The sequence below is a fragment of the Aptenodytes patagonicus genome, chromosome 5 (assembly GCF_965638725.1).
Source record: "Aptenodytes patagonicus chromosome 5, bAptPat1.pri.cur, whole genome shotgun sequence".
Classification (NCBI taxonomy): domain Eukaryota; kingdom Metazoa; phylum Chordata; class Aves; order Sphenisciformes; family Spheniscidae; genus Aptenodytes; species Aptenodytes patagonicus.
In genome coordinates this window covers 1,608,861-1,627,279 of record NC_134953.1, presented here as the reverse complement: position 1 = coordinate 1,627,279, position 18,419 = coordinate 1,608,861, and the positions used below count along the sequence as shown (strand labels likewise).

At 45.2% G+C, this 18,419-nt stretch overlaps 1 protein-coding gene across 4 annotated transcripts in view; it reads left to right on the top strand.

The window, feature by feature from the left end:
* WAPL (WAPL cohesin release factor) overlaps positions 1–18,419 on the top strand; it is a 161,093-nt gene that overhangs the window by 70,321 nt on the left and 72,353 nt on the right. Inside the window, exon 1 of one of the 4 annotated variants that reach the window (XM_076338291.1) lies at positions 16,912–16,933. The exons of 2 other annotated variants lie outside the window; for them this stretch is intronic. The gene's annotated coding sequence lies outside the window, so the exon portion shown is untranslated. Of the gene's footprint in view, positions 1–16,911; positions 16,934–18,181; positions 18,357–18,419 lie in introns of those variants that run through there. One more of the 4 variants, XM_076338292.1, reaches the window with a different exon arrangement.

Below are 18,419 nucleotides of genomic sequence, written 5' to 3'. Positions count from 1 at the left end.
GCCTTTCTTCAACCCTTGCAACCTTTTAAAGGCAAGGGCCTCTGGGGCACCAGTGGTCCTTGCTGCTTCCCTTAGGGAGGCAGTGCCACAGTCTGTAAATTATCTGTTCACCTGCACTCAGAAAGCTTTAAAGTCTTCTGTTTTGTGGGAAACCCTTTTCTGGTCCCTTCTCCTACCAGAATGCCAACAGTCCTTGGCAGAGCAGGGCCCTGGCTTCTCTTCCCATGCTTTCAGGCTCCAATGCCCTGTGCATGGGGTCCAGAGGTAAGAGAGGCTGTGCAAACCCTAAATGGTGCATGGACATGATACAGCCTTGTGAAGCTTTATGTGGAAATACTAGTTGAGGCAGGAGGCACTGTAGTGAGACAACTTTCAGGCCTTGCACTAGCATGCCCCATTGTACCAAATTAGCGTATGTAGCTCTGCTGTAACAGCATCAGAAGGAACAGTCCTGCACTGACAGAGAAAAAGACTATACATAGAAGAGGTGCAACTTTTTTATCTTGTAGAACTTTGGGTTACAGGTTGCCATGTTGAGTTTGTTTCCAAGGAAGGGTGACAAGAGTATAAAAGAAAAACAATAAAATACCTGTTAAGGAATGACAAGTTGGGTATTAACTTTGGCTAGTAGCTTTTATTTAAAATGTGTAGGAAAACCTAAGCTAAAAGCATGTTATTTTGTCTTCATAGCTATTTTAATCTGAATTAAGAACATTTTTTTCTAGTGTAGAAAAACCTCTAGATTCATGTGTATCTTAAATGCTCCTTAATTACTGATGTATTGTGAGCTATCAAGTAAATATTAAATATACATAGAGTTTTATGTAAGGGCAGACACTTGCAAACAATGGAAGCGGTAATATTCTGGTATGTGAAGGCCTACTTACAGAGTAACTCTTAGGTACACTTGTCTAACACACAGAGCCATTCAGACCTACTGGACAGAAGTAATTCCCACTGGTATTTGGAGCTGTTACGGTTTTATGTCAGGACCTACATGGATGTTTTCCAAGCCATGAATTGTATAACTGAAGATGTTGGGAGCAAGCAGTGGATTTTGGTATTCAAAGTTATCATGGCACAATACCCTGTTTATAAGGAGATGACTGTACATGTAATTCTGTAGAAGAGGATTAACTGTGCTCCCTTTTGAAACATAATTACCTTAGTTAACTTCTCTCCTGAAAGAGAAATCAAATGTTTGTGGGAGTCTTTTGGAGGTGAAAAAAAAGTTTTTGATTAACATAGAAACATATTGTTATAAAATGTATATATTTTTTGAAGTATAAAGTACTGTTTGACTAAGTTGCAGTCATCTGGTGATGAATGCCTTCCCTGAGGGCTGTTGGTGGGAAGGTGTAAGCTTGATTTGAATTATTGGCTTGTATGAAGCCAAGCAATGTGGTGGTGTGGTGTGTGGCGGTGTGCACTGGGATAGTCTTTTGCTGCTGGGGATTTGTCTGTAAGGAGGGAGCAAAACTCTTAGTCTAGTTTAGTTATTCAATTGGTTGTGCATGCTTCCCTTTAAAAGAACTGAACTCCAGTGCCTTAGAAAAACCTAAACTGCTTCTACTGATTTAGCAAAAGAGCAAAGTTGTGTCTTGCTGGATGGAAGATACATGCAGTGATGGAGAAATAGGATAGTTGCATTATTGTGCCATCCTCTCTAGATGCATCCTTTCTTCTCTTAAACATGTCAGAGAAGCCAAGGTAGAAAATACACGATAAGTAGGAAAGGAAGAGAAGGAATGTGGTAAGGAGAGATGGATGTGGATGTGAAATGCCAGAGTAATAGTGAGCAGATGAAACAGACTGAATGAGGAATGATGATGAGAAAGACTGCACACTTGCTTTTTGGCTAAGACTAATGGAGAAGTGTCTGGTTTGCTAGTTTTCACTCCCTGTCTCCATGATGATTACAGCTATGACTGTGCAGAAGGACTGACATTCAGCACGATGCTGTGTGACCTGTCTTCTATAGCTGCTACTTGGCAAAGATACATATGCTTGGCTGATCTGGGAGCCTGTAGACCGTCTGTAGTTGCTGTATTTGAAAACTGTTTGGTGCTCTTGAATGTGTGCAACTGCAGGTGGACTTTGTCATGCAGTCTGAGGAATGTTTGTGCCAGCTGTGCTCTGAAGCCTCAAGTGAGATCACCTAATGTCTCTGAGTGGCTATCCTACTCCAGCACAAGTCCCCAGAGTCCCTGCTTGCTAGGTTAAAATTGCATCTTTTGGAGCAAGTGAACGGGCTATTACACAGCCAGGTCTGACATATGGAAAAGTAGATCCCTTTTTGTTAAAGAACAGCATCTGCAGAAGTTCCTCAAGTAGGCAAAATCAGGAGTATGCCTTACACAGTTCTTCACAGGACTACATCACCTTTATGATCAAATCTTCAGAGTTTTGAAAAGGCAGACTGTTGCACGTTAAAAGGTGAGCGTAGGTGGCCAGTCATCATGTGTTCCTCTGGACTTGTTGCTTTTACCGATTTTCCTATCTCTGGTAGTCCTTTTGCTCTGTGTGAGAGCTGCGAGTAAAGCGAATGTCACGTTATGTCGAATTGTATTGTGTTGTGTGGTGCGTTGGCAAACCCTACAGTGGAGTGGGACCAATGGTGCCAGTACAGCAGTTCCCAGTGAAGCTCTATTTGCATTCCTTGTAAAGTGCTACTGCTGCCTCTGCAGGATTCAGTTTCCTTTCTATTTTTATATCATTTTCCAAGTCTGTAGTTAATATTAACTGACAGGGCCAGCTGAGAATCTTGGGATTTCCTATTACAGATAATTAAGGAAAATACTAATTCATGTACAGACAGATGCCTTGTGGTAAATCGCACTGCATGAATACCACTGCCTTCACTGCTAATTCTGTTTCCTACTGACTACTGAATCTGTCTTCTAGTATAAGGTGCTAGAGGCATGCAGCAGGTTTTCCAGCAAGTAGACATGTAAAGAAAGCTGCAGAGAAGCTTATTCTTATTTTTTTCTGAAGTGTTGCTTTTATGGGCCAGTTGTCCTAAATTGTTATGTACCTAGAATATATGAGAGCTTGCATTTTATGCTTTCTTAATAGAGCTTGGAGAAGGACCTGGGAGGGGGATTTGCATTCATCACAATTCACCAATTGCTTTTTATCAAGCTTTGTTTCCAAGACCCTTAAAAAACCCCAAACACTAGCCCAAACACTATTAACTAGTGGCAGAACAAAGGCAATCCTTGCACCTACAAATTGCTACTAATTCTTTATCTCCTCTCCCTTGGAATACTGCAAAAACAATGTCTAACCATGAACACTCTTTCTGTTGATCTGCATAACCCAGTGAGTGCTGAGACTTGTATTTTCTATTCATGCGCCACAGCCATCCTAACCTACAGCGTTGGTGTTACGGAGAATGAGGTATCCTGTGGGCTCTAATTTAAGCAGCTACTATTACAGACAGCTGAAGTTAATATATTTTAATGTATAGGTATTAGTGTGTGTATATATATGATGGCATTTTCAAAAAACATATGGATCACTTGGCACTTACTTGGATATGTAGTTTATCATAGAATCATAAAATAGTCCTGGTGAGAAGGGACCTCAGGAGGTGTCTCATCCAACCTCCTGCTCAAAATAGTTAGCTCTAAGGTCAGACCAGATTGCTCAAGGCTTTATCCAGTTAGGTCTTGAAAACCTTCAAGAATGGGAACTGCACAACCTTTCTGGGCGACTTGTTCCCCTGCCTGCCTGAAAAGGTTTTTCCGTATTTGCAGTTGGAATATCTTGTTATTACAACTAAATCCATATTGTAAAACATATGTTGGATTGTAGTTCAGCTGTTTAGTTGGGAGTAATGTCAGATGTAGAACACAATGCTGAGAACTTATGTGGGCCATAGGTGAAGCGCTGCTGACAGGGACAGAGGCTGATGTCTGTAAAATCTATGCTCCAGTAGGGATACAGGGACCCTACTCATGTGGGACTTAATTGCACATGGAGCTCAACATCTGTAACTCAGCCAGAGTAGAGGCTGTTAAGGAGCAGTGCCATGACACCAAAAGTACCCCAAAGTAAAAGATGTGTTTGTAAAAGTTGTACTGACTGGGTCTTCCATACCTTGTTTTCCTAACAAGTTTTACACATCTTCCTCCCTGCAATCTAGGCATGATTTGTGTCTGTGTCTGCTGCTGCTCATATCTTTGTAGAGCAGAAAACCAGCGTGAAATTGATGTGATCTTCTTTCATTGCTGCCCAAAAAGGTTCTGAATAGCAGCCCTGGAACAGAGCGGGCTTGTTGACTTCATTCTGCAGCTGCATGGCAAATCTGCCTCTAATCCTGCAGCTTCAAGAAGATAGCACAGCATCTGTTCACATAAAAGACAGCTTTTGGCTTGTCTTTTTTGAAATAATGAGAAATTCAAACTACTGGGTTTAAACGAAGACTTAGAAACAGGTGACTTGGGCTTCCCTCATTTGCCATGAAAAGCTTGCCACTTACCTTTGACAAAGGACTGGATGGATTATCCTCCATTTCAATAAAATATTTTTGCTCTACATGTGGAGAAATTAACATCTAATTTACAAGAAGGTTTAATCCTGGTATAATAATTATATTCTATTATGTGAATCTCCGTTTAGTTAAGGTATGAAGGTATGAATACCTCGTCTCGTTGATTTTTATGGACTGGTTCTTTCTATATGCATCTCTCTATATATGCATTTGCTTGTCACCATGACAACTTCCTATCAGTTTGTCTGACACTGTGCACTTCAGAGAGGTTACAGTTAACCCAGGGCCTGAATGCAGAGTACCAGGGAGTAACATCTGAGCATCTGATTTCCATGGGCTCGTGCATAGTTCTGCTCTGCTGAAGTCTGATGTATCCATGCATGCAAGTTTAAGAACAAAGAACTACATTCTCTGACCAGATCTTCAAGCTGCAACATACTCTAATTTCACCAATATCTTTTCATTCTAATTATGTACACAGGTTTGTAAAGCCAATATCATGGACATGTTTGTGAAATAAATGTTTAACTATCACTTAACAGATTTATAGCCTGATTTATAGGATATCCAGAGACATTTTTTTAGAAAGTCTCTTTATAGTCTAGCTTAGAGGTTTTTATTATGGAGTACTGGGATGAGCACTTAATTGGCAAGTATTCTACCATAGAACTAAGCTGCCTTACACCTGTCTCTATCTGCTCTCCAGTAACCTAGAAAAATATTCCTGCCTGTGCAAATCTGGCTGATCGGCTCTGTCAGGAGCAATTTTTCAACTTAAACTTTGGTACTAAAAAAGATCTGTGCATTCTTTGATCTGAGATGCCTGGGCTGATACTCTGTGAGCTGTGCTGATTTGTGTTGCTGGGTGGTGGTGGGTGCTCACTGCCATGCTTCCTCACCACTCCATACAGTATTTCTGTTGTCTTGTGATAACTTGCACTGGAGACTGGCAGACTTTACCAAAATAGGCTTTCAGACAAGAAGCTTCAGTTCCTTGAAGGAAGGATTTGCAGGACAAAGAGTTGAAAAATTTGTTTGGGGCATGTGGTTTTGTTCAGCAGTATCTGAAAGTGCCTCAACATTAGAGGTGAAACTGAGACAACTCTAAGCCTGCCAGAGGTAGTAAGGGCAAAGTTTTCTAATGAAACGTGAATGGCTAGACCTCTATCAGTGATGTTTATTGGCAATTGCTTGGCAAGACTGTGGTTTAAAAACCTTGCATATGTTATTTCCCTGTCAACCTCAGAAGAAAACCCTCGATCACAAATTGTCTTAAACAGAAATATTCATGCCCATACACTGAACTAGCTTACATAGTGTGAGCCTAATGGTAGATGGAGAGATTAGTCTGCTGCACAGAGCAGTAGTACTGCTTTTGCTTATTGCGTTGATTCTGCATGTTCCAGCTGGGAGCTGCTGTGTCTCTGTACATCATGCATATTACATCCATTTTCTGTGTGTAAAGCCTTGCATCATATTTGTTGGGGTGGTTTTTTTTTTTTAAGAGCTGTAGTGGACAACTTGAAAGATGCACAGGCATGTTTTCTTTTCCTAAACAAAATATCTCAAGTATCTGAAAAGGAAATTGGTTACCCTTGGCTGCATTATCTGATCAGAAAGGCATGTAGAAATGTGACAACTGTAAGTATTTGCACCATAAAGAGCTGCTTGTTCCAGTTCTTGCTAAAAGGCCACTGGAAACACCTTATTTGAATCATGGTCCTGGAGATGAGTTATTGCTTCTGTTTTGCCATTGAAATAAACCCTTCCAGGAGGAGCTCTCTAGACCTCATTATTACAAAATCTCATGGTAAGAGGATAAGAAAGTTGAGTTTTGTATTGCTTAACAGAAAAAGAAGGCAGAAGGCACAAAACACTTAAGAGGTGGGGGGGGGGAAGACTCCCAACTGCCTCTTAGAGAGTTTACTGGTATTTATTCTTTTACAAGTGATGGCTGAAGTTACATTCAGAAACATCTGTATGACCTACAAGACTAATACAGCCGTGACAAACCAGTTCAGCACTACAAACAGCAGGGATTTGTCAGAAGCAAAACCATGATCTCAGCTGGTTATGCTACTGATGAGATTTTAACGTTTGGAATCCATGCTAAAATGCATGCAATTGAAAGCAAATGAAGATGTATTAAAAAATTTACTTTTTGACTATAGTTATATTAATGAAATGACTAAGGAAATCACTGGACACATGTCCCAGTGTACTGTGGTAAGCCAAAAATCCTCTGGACTATTTTAATGTACTGCTGCCAATAGCAAAATGTATGACTTGACAATATCTTTAGAGTGACAAAAATGCAGTTCAAAGTAGTTAATAATCAGATGGAGTCAAAATCCTATTTTGATAAATAAACACAAAATGTTTCATTAACTGTAACACCAAATTGTAACATGGTTCTTAGCCTGGGCTGCCAAAAAAAATTTATTAGTGATCCTAAGGGCAAGTGCATAAATTAATTCTTCTATATTTTCAGGAAATGTTTGGTAACTTCTTTATTTACCAGTAGGTGTCACTGGAGTCCAGCAGAGAGCTATTACTACTTTAAAACATCTTTTCTGCTTAATCGAACCTTTATTTCATAGAGAAACATTTCGTATTTGTTCATGGAATCATAGAATGGTTTGGGTTGGAAGGCACCTTAAAGATCATCTAGTCCCAACCCCCCTGCCATGGGCAGGGACATCTTCAACTAGATCATGGTTGCTCAGAGCCCCGTCCAACCTGGCCTTGAATGTTTCCAGGGATGGGGCATCCACAACTTCTCTGGACAACCTGTTCCAGTGCCTCACCACCCTCATAGTGAAGAATTTCTTCCTTGTATCTAATCTAAGGTACCCTCTTTCAGTTTAAAGCTGTCACCCCTTGGCCTATCACTACATGCCCTTGTAAAAAGGGCCTACCTTTCTCGTAGGCCCTTTCAGGTACTGGAAGGCTGCTGCAAGGTCTCCCCGAAGCCTTCTCTCCAGGCTGAACAACCCCAACTCTCTCAGCCTGTCCCCAAAGGAGAAGTGCCCCAGCCATCTTCATGGCCCACCTCTGGACTTGCTCCAACAGGTCCATGGCCGCCTTATGTTGGGGGCCCCAGAGCTGAATGCAGTGCTCCAGGTGGGGTCTCACCAGAGTGGAGTAGAGGGGGAGAATCACCTCCCTCGACCTGCTGGCCACGCTGCTTTTGATGCAGCCCAGGATAAGGTTGGCTTTCTGGGCTGTGAGCGCACATTGCCAGGTCATGTTGAGCTTCTCATCAGCCAACGCCCCCAAGTTGTCCTCCTCAGGGCTGCTCTCAATTCGTTCTCCGCCCAGTCTGTATTTGTGCTTGGGATCGTCCATGTGCAGGACCTTGCACTTGGCCTTGTTGAACTTCATGAGGTTTGCGCAGGCCCACCTCTCAAGCCTGTCCAGGTCCCTCTGGATGGCATCCCTTCCCTCCAGTGCGTCGACCGCACCACACAGCTTGGTGCTGTCGGCAAACTTGCTGAGGGTGCGCTCGATCCCACTGTCCATGTCACCGACAAAGATGTTAAACAGTGCCGGTCCCAATACCGACCCCTGAGGAACGCCACTCGTCACTGGTCTCCACTTGGACATCGAGCCGTTGACCACAGCTCTTGGAGTGCAGCTGTCCAGCCAATTCCTTACCCACCGAGTGGTCCATCCGTCAAATCCATGTCTCTCCAATTTAGAGACAAGGATGTCGTGCGGGACAGTGTCAAATGCTTTGCACAAGTCCAGGTAGATAACATCAGTCACCCTTATCCACCAACGCTGTAACCCCATCGTAGAAGGCCACCAAATTTGTCAGGCACGATTTGCCCTTAGTGAAGCCACGCTGGCTGTCAGCAATCACCTCCTTATTTTCCATGTGCCTTAGCATAGTTTCCAGGAGGATCTGCTCCATGATCTTCCCAGGCACAGAGGTGAGACTGACTGGCCTGTAGTTCCCCGGGTCTTCCTTTTTTCCCTTTGTAAAAATGGGGATAATGTTTCCCCTTTTCCAGTCAGTGGGAACTTCACCAGACTGCCACGACTTCTCAGATACGATGGATAGTGGCTTAGCAACTTCATCCGCCAGTTCCTTCAGGACCTGTGGATGGATCTCATCAGGTCCCATGGGCTTGTGCACCTTCAGGTGCCTTAGATGGTCTCGAACCTGATCTTCTCCTACAGTGGGTGGCTCTTCATTCTCCCAGTCCCTGCCTTTGCCTTCTGCGGCTTGGGTGGTGTGGTTTGAGCACTTGCTGGTGAAGACTGAGGCAAAAAAGTCATTGAGTACCTCTGCCTTCTCCATGTCCCGGGTAACCAGGTCTCCTGTTTCATTCCAGAGAGGGCCCACATTTTCCCTAGTCTTCCTCTTATCCCCGACATACCTATAGAATCTTTTCTTGTTGCGTGCATCCAACAAAAATGAGGAACTGCAATCAAAGCTCTTTCAAATATGTTTTCTCCTGTCTCAGCTACTGATAACTGTTGGTGGATAATTCAATGGATTGAGAAAGAATTCTGAATTTTTTTTCTCTGCAGCATGCCTGTATCTAGTCCAAGCTGATAATGACCAAAGTGATGATTTGATGCAAAGGTGAAGCCAGGTAGCAGTGCCTGTATGATTACTCAGCCCTTGCCCAATCTTCCATTTTGGGGAGGAGGGGGGCAGGGAGAAGATGGAAAATCAAGCCAAAAGACCTGAATCTTCAATTTTTTTGGCACCTGTGCTGAAAACTACAGAGAGTCTGGGAACTGAATGGGACAGGAAGGACCTGTCAGCCACAGAGCAGCTCTCTGCAAGAGTGAGAAAGCATTCAGGGAAGAAAACTAGTGGAAGCTCCACTTTTGGTGTCTGTAGGTACCCACCTCTGGAAATAAGCAGTACGGTCTTACTGATGTCAGACATGTTTTTCCTCCAGTCTTAAATCTAAATTACTTCCAAAGAATATAAAGAATCTATATAATCACGTGTCATTAGTTTTATGCACTCGTACTTTACTATATGGATGTTTCTCTGAAGATCTGGATCTTGCTTCCTATACCTTGCATTAGAAGACACAGCACTGTGCTGAACAAGACTGCTTAGGATTGAGCTGAAGTAGAGCACGGAATGATTTTTTCTGTTTTAATGAACTGTGGTTCTTGTCTGCTATGTGTTTGCTAGACAGGTGATCAGCAAAGGTATTTTGATTGAAATATGCTTTCAGGTACGCTCAGGTATTTGCTATCTGAAAGGCACAAAAAAGCACCAGGTAGATACCTGTGGTTACTACATAATGTTCATGCCACGTGATACCATACATCAAAAGATAAAAGAGGAGCTAGGTTTTGTTTTCCCCCAGGTATGGTAAAAGACTTATTCTTTATGAAAACCATTTTGAGACATTTTGAGTTAGTTGAAGCATCTTAGTTTGAGCCTAAGCTCTTGCATCAATACATTCCTCCAATCTCTTTCAAATGTTTACCAAGAAATTACTGTGCTGCATAGTAAATGTTTATCTCAGAAATTCAAGATCGCACATCCAGTAGAAAGCTATAGAATAAGGAGGCTGCTGCAGGCCAATGTGTTATTAGGATAATAATGTGCTTTTGGACAGTAAATGCACTGCCTGTTCTGTTGCCTTTACATGTGGCTAGATCCAGTAACGAGTCATTTGTTTGATATGTCTAAAGAACCGGTCAATACACAGGTTGTTTTTTGCCTTTTGTTATCTTCTTTAAACACATTTCTGAAGTACTCTGCCACCGCTCGTTAACGGGCTCTCTATTGCATGCTGTAGGAGGATCTTTGACCATTTCACAGAGCATGGTTACATTGCACACAGTGAACCTTGTTAAAGGCGGACAGGATTGCAGAACTGGCACAATGTACGGCCCTGGACGTGCCAGGGTCTTGTGCAACAGGCAGAAGACATTGCGGCTTTCTTCGTGGTGCTGCATTGTAATTTGAATAAAGGTCAAAGTAATTTGTTCAGGGCTGTATTCTGGCAGGAAACTAATGAAGTCACTAACTGATATTTTGTTGCCTCCTACCTTCCCATGAGGAAATCTTAATTTAATTATTTATTTAAAATTTTATTTTATCAGCTTAATCTGCTAGATAGTACATTAATTCTGCCATGACGTTCAGGGACACGTCCATCCAGTCCTCCTTAGTCCCACAAGTTTTAATTCTCCATAGATTTTCTCTTCCAATTGTAGTTTATGTTGCTGTTCTTTGTACCATCGTGCACAACCCTCAAAGGCCAGACATACCGGTCTCAGTGCAGCAGCTTAGTTGTTTGACCTGATATTGCTATGGTTTAATGTTTTGTAACTGCTGTAGAAGTGCTTAGTTACTGGCCAAGTTCTACTCTTTCTAAAAGGTAGAAACAAGTACTTGGGAAATACAAGGTGAAAACAAAAATCTTGTAAATAAAAACTCAGAAGGGAAGCAAGTGATTATAGCATCTGCATATAAGAGCCACACACAAACCTCATAATCAAAACTAAGAGGACAAAGGAACATAATGTATAAGTGTTGGTCACGTACGTGCCCTTTTTAACTGGTGAAGGAAGCAAATTAGCAAAATAAGCAACAGAAATGGCTGCTACCCTATTGCTGGAGGAGGAATAGGATAGGACAATGACAGTCCCACCAATTAATTCTTTATAAGAACAATTTAAAACACCAATTGCTTGTTGAATTCCCATGTTTTTCTTTCCCCAACAGGCACTATGTTTGTGCATTTTGGTAGCTTTTCCTCGGCTGCCGTCATGAAGACAGACATAAATTCAATAATAATGTGAAACAATAAGTTCTTAAAAGAAGAATTAAGAAAAAACTTCAGGGAGAGGTTAAGGTTGGTATTGAATCTGGTCCTCTGGTAAGGCTGCAACAGATCTCAGGCATTTGAGAGAGTCAGCCCCCTTTTATTCCACAACAAAAAATGGAAACTTTACCTGAAAGGAGAACCTAGACTTTCCTTGCCGCTTTTAAAGTTAGGCTGCATCCTCACTGCAAATGAGGGTTTTTTTCCTGAAACACCTTGGCACATTGTAAAATCTTCATGGGAAACAGCACAGGTGGTTACTTTCTCAGCAGAGCTTGCTGAAATAAACTGCATGGCAGAATAAAGTTCTGACCTTGACAATTATAACAAGGTGAAAGCTACTTTGTGCTTTTCCCACTAGTATTTCACCACAGGTTTTTCCAGTAGACTTGCAGGCTGATCACCTAGGGAAAAAAACTGCACAGAACAACCACTGAGAATTTGGCCATAGGTGAATGACTACTGTTGGTTCATCGAGTAAAACTAGTCTTTCCGGAGGCTTTTACATTGCAGAGACGATGCTGCCTCTCACATGATTGCAACAGATGGGTGTGCAGGCCAGAGAGAAGGTGGAGTAGCGCAACTTTTTCTGCTAGCTGCCTGGGTCTGATTCATGAGTGCCACGATCCAGGGAACTCTTTTTATCACGGAGAACTGGCCCTTTGCTGACTCCTATAAGGGTTCTTTTGTTCTGTCCAGTGGTGCTTGTTTTAACCTTTCAGTCACTAAACTTAATGCCTTAGTTTGAACACCTTGTATGAGGAGACAGCTACAATATGATGCACATACTGAAAAATATGATCCAAAACTGTATAAAGATCCCCTATTTGAATCCCTTTCAGTCTTTCTTCTCAGGGTTCAGTGTCAGGAATAAGCAGTACACTATCCATTGGAAACACCTCACTAAGAAAAGCCATACTCTTGGCAGAAATCACACTTCCCTGTACACTGTGCTGCAGATCTCCCCTCCCTCCTCACCCCTGTACGTTCTGCTTTATGGTCTGCTCTGGTCCAGCCTCTGCAGCTCTCAGTGCAACCCAGCTGTTTTTGCCCACTCCCGTGCTGCCTCTGGTGGTGTTGCTGAACTTCCTCCAGCACGCATTAGTAGCGATACTAATCTATAAATGACTATTTTCAGAGCTGTTTCAGAGACGTTGACTAAAGCATGGTAATTAGTTACTTAATGTGTCTCTTTAACCTCCCTTCATCTTTGCTATGCAAATAGCAAGGGGGAAATTCTAGCCCCAGTGAAGCGAAATGGCAAAGCCCTGAGTGCTCTCACCCATGCGTGACGCTTGAAGGACAGGAACAGGAGGAGACTGACATTTTGGAAAGAAAAAGCAAAACACACTGAAATGTTTAGCATTTTAAGTGGCACTAATTGGGACATGAAAGCACTGCAGCAGCTGTGAGTCCAGCAAGAGCAGCAGGACATCCTCTTCTCCCCCATCCCTTCCCACCTGGACAAGAGGCAAGGAAGGAAGTACTATAGGAAGCTGGAGAGAACTTGGGAGGCAAATAGTGACTAGGCTGAGACACAGAAGAACCGGGAAGAGGCAAAGGAGAAGATGCTGAGTGGACTGAGGGGTCACTGGCTTTCATGGTTCTGAGGGAAGCGGTCTGGGTATGTGGAGTAATGGGGAGAGCCTTCCTGTGAGTTACTGTTTGCTTCTTGGGCAAAGCGGGGCAATGGGTTATTGAGCTTATTCTCCTTTTGTGGGAAAAGGAGTGGAGCGAGGATGCATTATGCCGTTAATTCATGTACTTGATATCAAGGAAACCTAGTGCTCTGGTCCTTTTGGAGTCTGTTTGAAGCCTCACTTTAAGCTGATACTGCTGTCAAATGCTAGTTTTTGTCCATGAGGCAGCACTGAGAAACCTTCCTGACAGCTTCTGGAAGGATATGACTGCCTTCATCTCCCCCCAGAGTATCTGCTGCGTAGGAAACCTTCCATTTTCCTACTGTGTTGCCTCCATTTTCTTTTGGAAGAAACGGAAACAGTTTAAAATGTTTTAATGGCTGCCTCAAGACTGAATTATGTGAAAGGCTACAGCTCATTTTGAAAAGTCTGTGTTGTTCTCCCCACAGAGATCTCAGTGCAGAACCTCAAAAAGAGAACTGGGAGGGTTCTAGAGTGTATTAAGATGTGATGTATCCAAATAATTGTTCTGTCCTTCTTACATGTTCCTTCTATTGTTATACTTTTCTCTCTCGCATCTCCAGCTTTGGTGTATTTGAGCTGTGTTTTTCAGTGCTTTCTGACTTTATTATAAATAGCAAAGCTGCCAGTTTCTCTTGCCGGGGGGAGTCATGGGATGCAATAGGAAGCTGTAGGACTCACTTTGGCTTTCCCAGAAGAGTTTTTAAGATGGAAAAGCTAAAGTTGTAAGATGGCTGCTTACCTCCCGCTGCTGTTCTCATGGAGGCAAATGCCAAAGTGGAGTGTTTTGTGTGCTGCTTTTTTGTGAAGGGTTTTGTGCGGTTGGGTTTTGCTTTGGGGTTTTTTTGTGAAGGGAGATGGCAACTATCAATAATAGAACTCCACAAAAAGCATAAGATGCCTGTTGAATTCCGCCCTCTTTGAAAATTAAACTTACCTACTGCCAAACGTAGATGGGATTTGGCTTTTATTTGCTCTGTCCTGGTACTTGCATATTTGAGGTAAGCCAGATGAAAACAGAAATTACAAAGCTTAACATGTTAATTGCCAAGCTTATTAAGTTACAAGGTGTGAAACTTTCAAAAGTATCTGAAGTAAGTTAGTGCAGAAAAATTGGCCCATCTCTGCTGTTCTTGAACATAACAGTGTTTGTTTTCCATCATCATCTAAGTAAAAGGTTTTATTAGATTTATAGCCTTCTGCTGATACCCAAGATAGGATAGGCAGCACATAAATTAGTTTAATTAATCCTCTGTTAGTCATCTGAAATTCCATCATGACCATGAATCTGCAGTGTTTTAGATTACTCTGTGTGGGGATTCTACAAAGACTGAAAATACTGTTGGAAATACGAAGCTAGCCCAGGGCATATAGGGTGTGTGAGAGCTTTCAAATGACATCCAATTACTATCCCTATACTGCAAAATTCTCTAAATTACTGTTTAAGAAACTTATGTAGCCCAGGCTTTAAGTTAGAAACGCATTTAATTTAATTTCAACTCTTAGTTTCTATTTGGATATAAAGTTAAATTATTTCCAAATAGTTTCTTGGTGTCACTTCCTTACCCTGGCCATATTCTTCACTTTTTCTGGTTCTCAGGACAAACTTTTTTTTATGTTGTAAAGAACTCCACAGAGCCTCCAAGTATTTTGAGCTCTCACAGTACTGTTTCTTCCTCTTTGTCTAACAGATCAGTTAGTCACTAAATGAGACTTTTAGACTCGCGCAATAGTATGCAAAACTCAAACTGGTTTAGCTGTCCATTTTACTCTTGAAGTTTAAACAAGCTAATTAGTAGCTCTGATACCAGAATACTCACAGGAAAAAAAAATCTTCTCACTTTTTGTATTCAAATTATGTATTTTAAAATTTGTAACCTGTTTTCAGTAGCTCTTCAGTAACTGAGTCAGGTGGTTAGATATAGATAAACTTGTAAGCCTTCATGAAACACAACACAGGCCTCAGCTGTATCTCAAATCAAGCTTGTACATCTCATCACTAGGCCCAGTCTATTTTATCTTCGCTTTCTGTAGCACCACTTGTCTACTGGCTTTAGAGAGCACATTCAGAGTGTGTTTGTTCTTCAGAAGTAATACCTAAAAGCTACTAACACATCAATAGGTTCCAGGTAAAGGCCGAAAATCAATTTACTTACAGGATCACTAAACAAAACCATAGTCTTGCATCTCTTTATTGAAAGCCAGTAATTTTGCATTGGGTAAAGGTAGAACTAAGAAAAAAGTAATGTTTCTTAACTAGAAGCATCGAGGCAACTCTAACCTCCTCTGTGCAGTGAAATCAGCCTGCTCTTAAATTCGTTTTGCATTTGGGACCTGTATTTTAAACCCTTTCCTCAAACGACAGATGGCTAGTATGATCACGTGTTGTGAAACCATTTTAGGTTCCAAGGTCGTAGAGGTTTGTTTTGTTTTGCCTTTGCTTTTTTTCTTTTTTGAGCTCCTCAGTCCTCTTAAAAATTACCGAACTACATCTGTGAGTATGACGTTCTTTTTTAGCGCACCGCTCTTCTAGTAGTGCATCCTTAGTTTTCTATTCCACACGCATTTTACGGAATACTGCTTCCAGAATGTAAAATAGTGAGTTTGATGATGGTTTGGTGCCTATACGTATTTGCTGTATGACACAACCTCCACGGAGCATTTTTTCACTCTACACAGAGTGTATCACTAATTGAAGTCTCAAAGGTGTGCATAAATACAATGTATGTGGGTGGATGGAACTGCTTTGTATAAGCCAGCGCTTGTGGAAGTAGGAGCGTGTGAAAGCCACTACTTCACAGTCTGCACTATGTTTGTTTCACGGGACTTCTCCGCAGAGCATGTTTCCTCCCTGGAGCGGCTGTAAAGGCTGGGGACTGTGCAGCCACTGTGAGTACGAATGAAGCGCCGCCATGAGTGGAAGGGGGGCTCGTTTCCCCTGGGCGAGGCTGCCCGCTGCTGCCCGGCGTAACAAACTTTTAATGGAGTCGACGCAGGGCTGGTCCAGCGCCCGCCGCGTTCCCAAACTCCTCAGGAGGGCTTTGACCGTAGCTCCGGCCGTCCCGGCTCCTTCCTGCCGCCGGGCCGGGCCGGGCCGCAGACCCGCCGGGCCGCCCCGCAGCGCAGCGCCGGGGCTGCCCCGAGAGACCCCGGGCCCCGCGCGGGGACCCTCTCCTCCAGCCGCGGCCTGGCCGGCCGGGGCCCGGCCGGGCCGGGCCGCCCGCGGCGGGCCCCGCTGCCCCCGCCTTCGGAGCCGCAGCGGCGGCACGGCCCCCCCGGGGGCGCGGGCCCGAGCGGAGGCCGCCGCGGGGAGGCGGCGGGTCCCGCCAGGCCAGGCCGCGCCGCGCCGTCCCGGCTGCCTCAGGCCGCCCCTGAGTGGCTGAGCCCGCCCCTGAGCGGCTGAGCCCGCGCGGGCCCGAGGCAGCGCGGGCCCGGCCGCCGCCTCCCCCGGGCCGCGCCGGGGCCCTGCGGGGCCCCGTGCCGGGAAGGGCGGCCGCCGCGCGGCCCGGCCCGCGAACTACAGCTCCCGGCAGGCGCCGGGCGGGGCGGGCCGGCGTCAGCGGGGCGGGCGCATGCGCGACGGCGGCGCGCTCGGTCGAGTAAGGCGGGGTGCGATTGGCTGCGGGCGGCGGCCGGGCGTGGGACGCGCAGTGACGGAAGGAGCGGGGCAAATGGCGGAGAGATGGTCCCGGGCCCCGTCCCGAGAGCGGCGATAATCCCGGCGCGGAGGAAGCGGCGCCGGAGGAGGCGGCGCCGGGGGCCCTAACGCCCGCGCCACCCCGGGAGGGTGCCGCCGCCGGGGAGGGGCGGAGGCGTCCCCTCGGCGAGCGCCTTTCGCAGGCGGCAGATCGGCGGCCAGAAACCGCGGCGAGAGCCACATCCGCGGCGCCGCCCGGAACGCGCCGGGCCCGCGCCCGGGGCCCGCCGCCCGCCCGCCCGCCCCTGCCGCCACGACCGACGCCGAGGTAGGTGCCGGGCGAGGGGGCGGCCGCCCGGCGCCCGAGGCCTGTGCGGGCCGCGGAGCAGGCCCCGGCACCCCGGCGGGCAGGAGCCGCCGGCCGCTGCCCCCGGCGCTGTCCCGCTTCCGGGGCGGTGGCGGCGGCCGCCTGGCGGGGCGCGGGGGACGGCCGCGGCCGCCCCCGGCCCGCCGGGAAGTTTTCGGGGCGGGAGCCGCCGGACTTTGCTCCTGCGGGGTGAAGTGCGGGCTGGGGCCGGGAGGGCGCGGGGGGGCGCGGCCTGCGAGGCCGGCGGCTGCCGGCGGGCTCGGCCGTTCGCCCCGGGCCGCGGGAGGCGCGGGCTGCCCCGGGGACTGGTGTAATGGGGGTTGGTTTTCCTGCGGGGCGGGGGGAGGGGGCCGGGGGGGGGGGGGGGGGAAGGGAAATGACATCAGAAATGGCCGGGCGTGCACGGTGGGGTGACCCGGCTCCGCCAGCACCCCCGCCCCCCCGCCGCAGGGGGAGGGAGGAAAAAGAAACTGTCACCGTGGGATTTCATCAGCTTCTCCTGCCTCCGTGCATTTAACCTATTTTATTTGCTTCGATTATGTAAGAGGAGCGGTGCGGAGAGGAGCAGCGAGCAGGGGCGGCTGGCGGGCTTTCTGGGGAGTTACCGGGTGGCTTGGGTCCAGCTGGTCCGCAGAGTTAGCTCTGGGAGACGCCGGGGAGCTATGTTTCGGTTTTTTGCTTGTATTTACATTTCTTGCACCGCTACAAATATTGCGGCAGGATGCAGGAGAGGGGGGCAGGGAGTGGAAACAGAGTGAAATTGGCCAAGTTTTTTATTTCGCACTGAGTGAAAAGCAAGGGAGAATTTTAAGTAAAGAGTAACAATCCTGTTCTGTTGACGTTCTCCTGTAAGGAGATACATATGTACTTCCTTATCTTTAATCTCGGCCTAAGATACGTGTTTATAGCATAGTGTATTTATATTTTCCTGATACTCATCTTTTAACCCGTTTACATCATATTGAATATTTATTTGAGTTTTGACATTTTGATTCAAAACTCCTTACGAGACAATCTTAATTTTTAAACTTATAAATAGGAAAATGTAGATTGAGGAGCTCTCATTTCTGAAAATGAAGTCCTCCTGACTGCCGGAATCTTCTCTTTAAAACTGCAAGCCACAAGTCATAATTTAAATCTGCCGTTATTTTTGCAGACACTGGAAATGTAGTGTTGGAAATACTTATTTGAGTCAGGGTTTAGGGGAGGAAAACATGCTGGTGGTGAAGTGATTGTATTTTTTTTTTCTGTAAGAGTTGTATAGGAAGCGAGATGTTAATAAATACTTCACTTTAGTTTCCACAGCTCTAAAACCCGGCCTTTCTGGTATAAAATACTTTGGTTACTGTTATCAGTATTTTCAAGCATCAGCAAAATAAAACTAGTAAGTTGGATTTGCTTTGATGTTTATTTTCTAAAGTATGTGGGGAAGTTTTAGTTTCGCTCT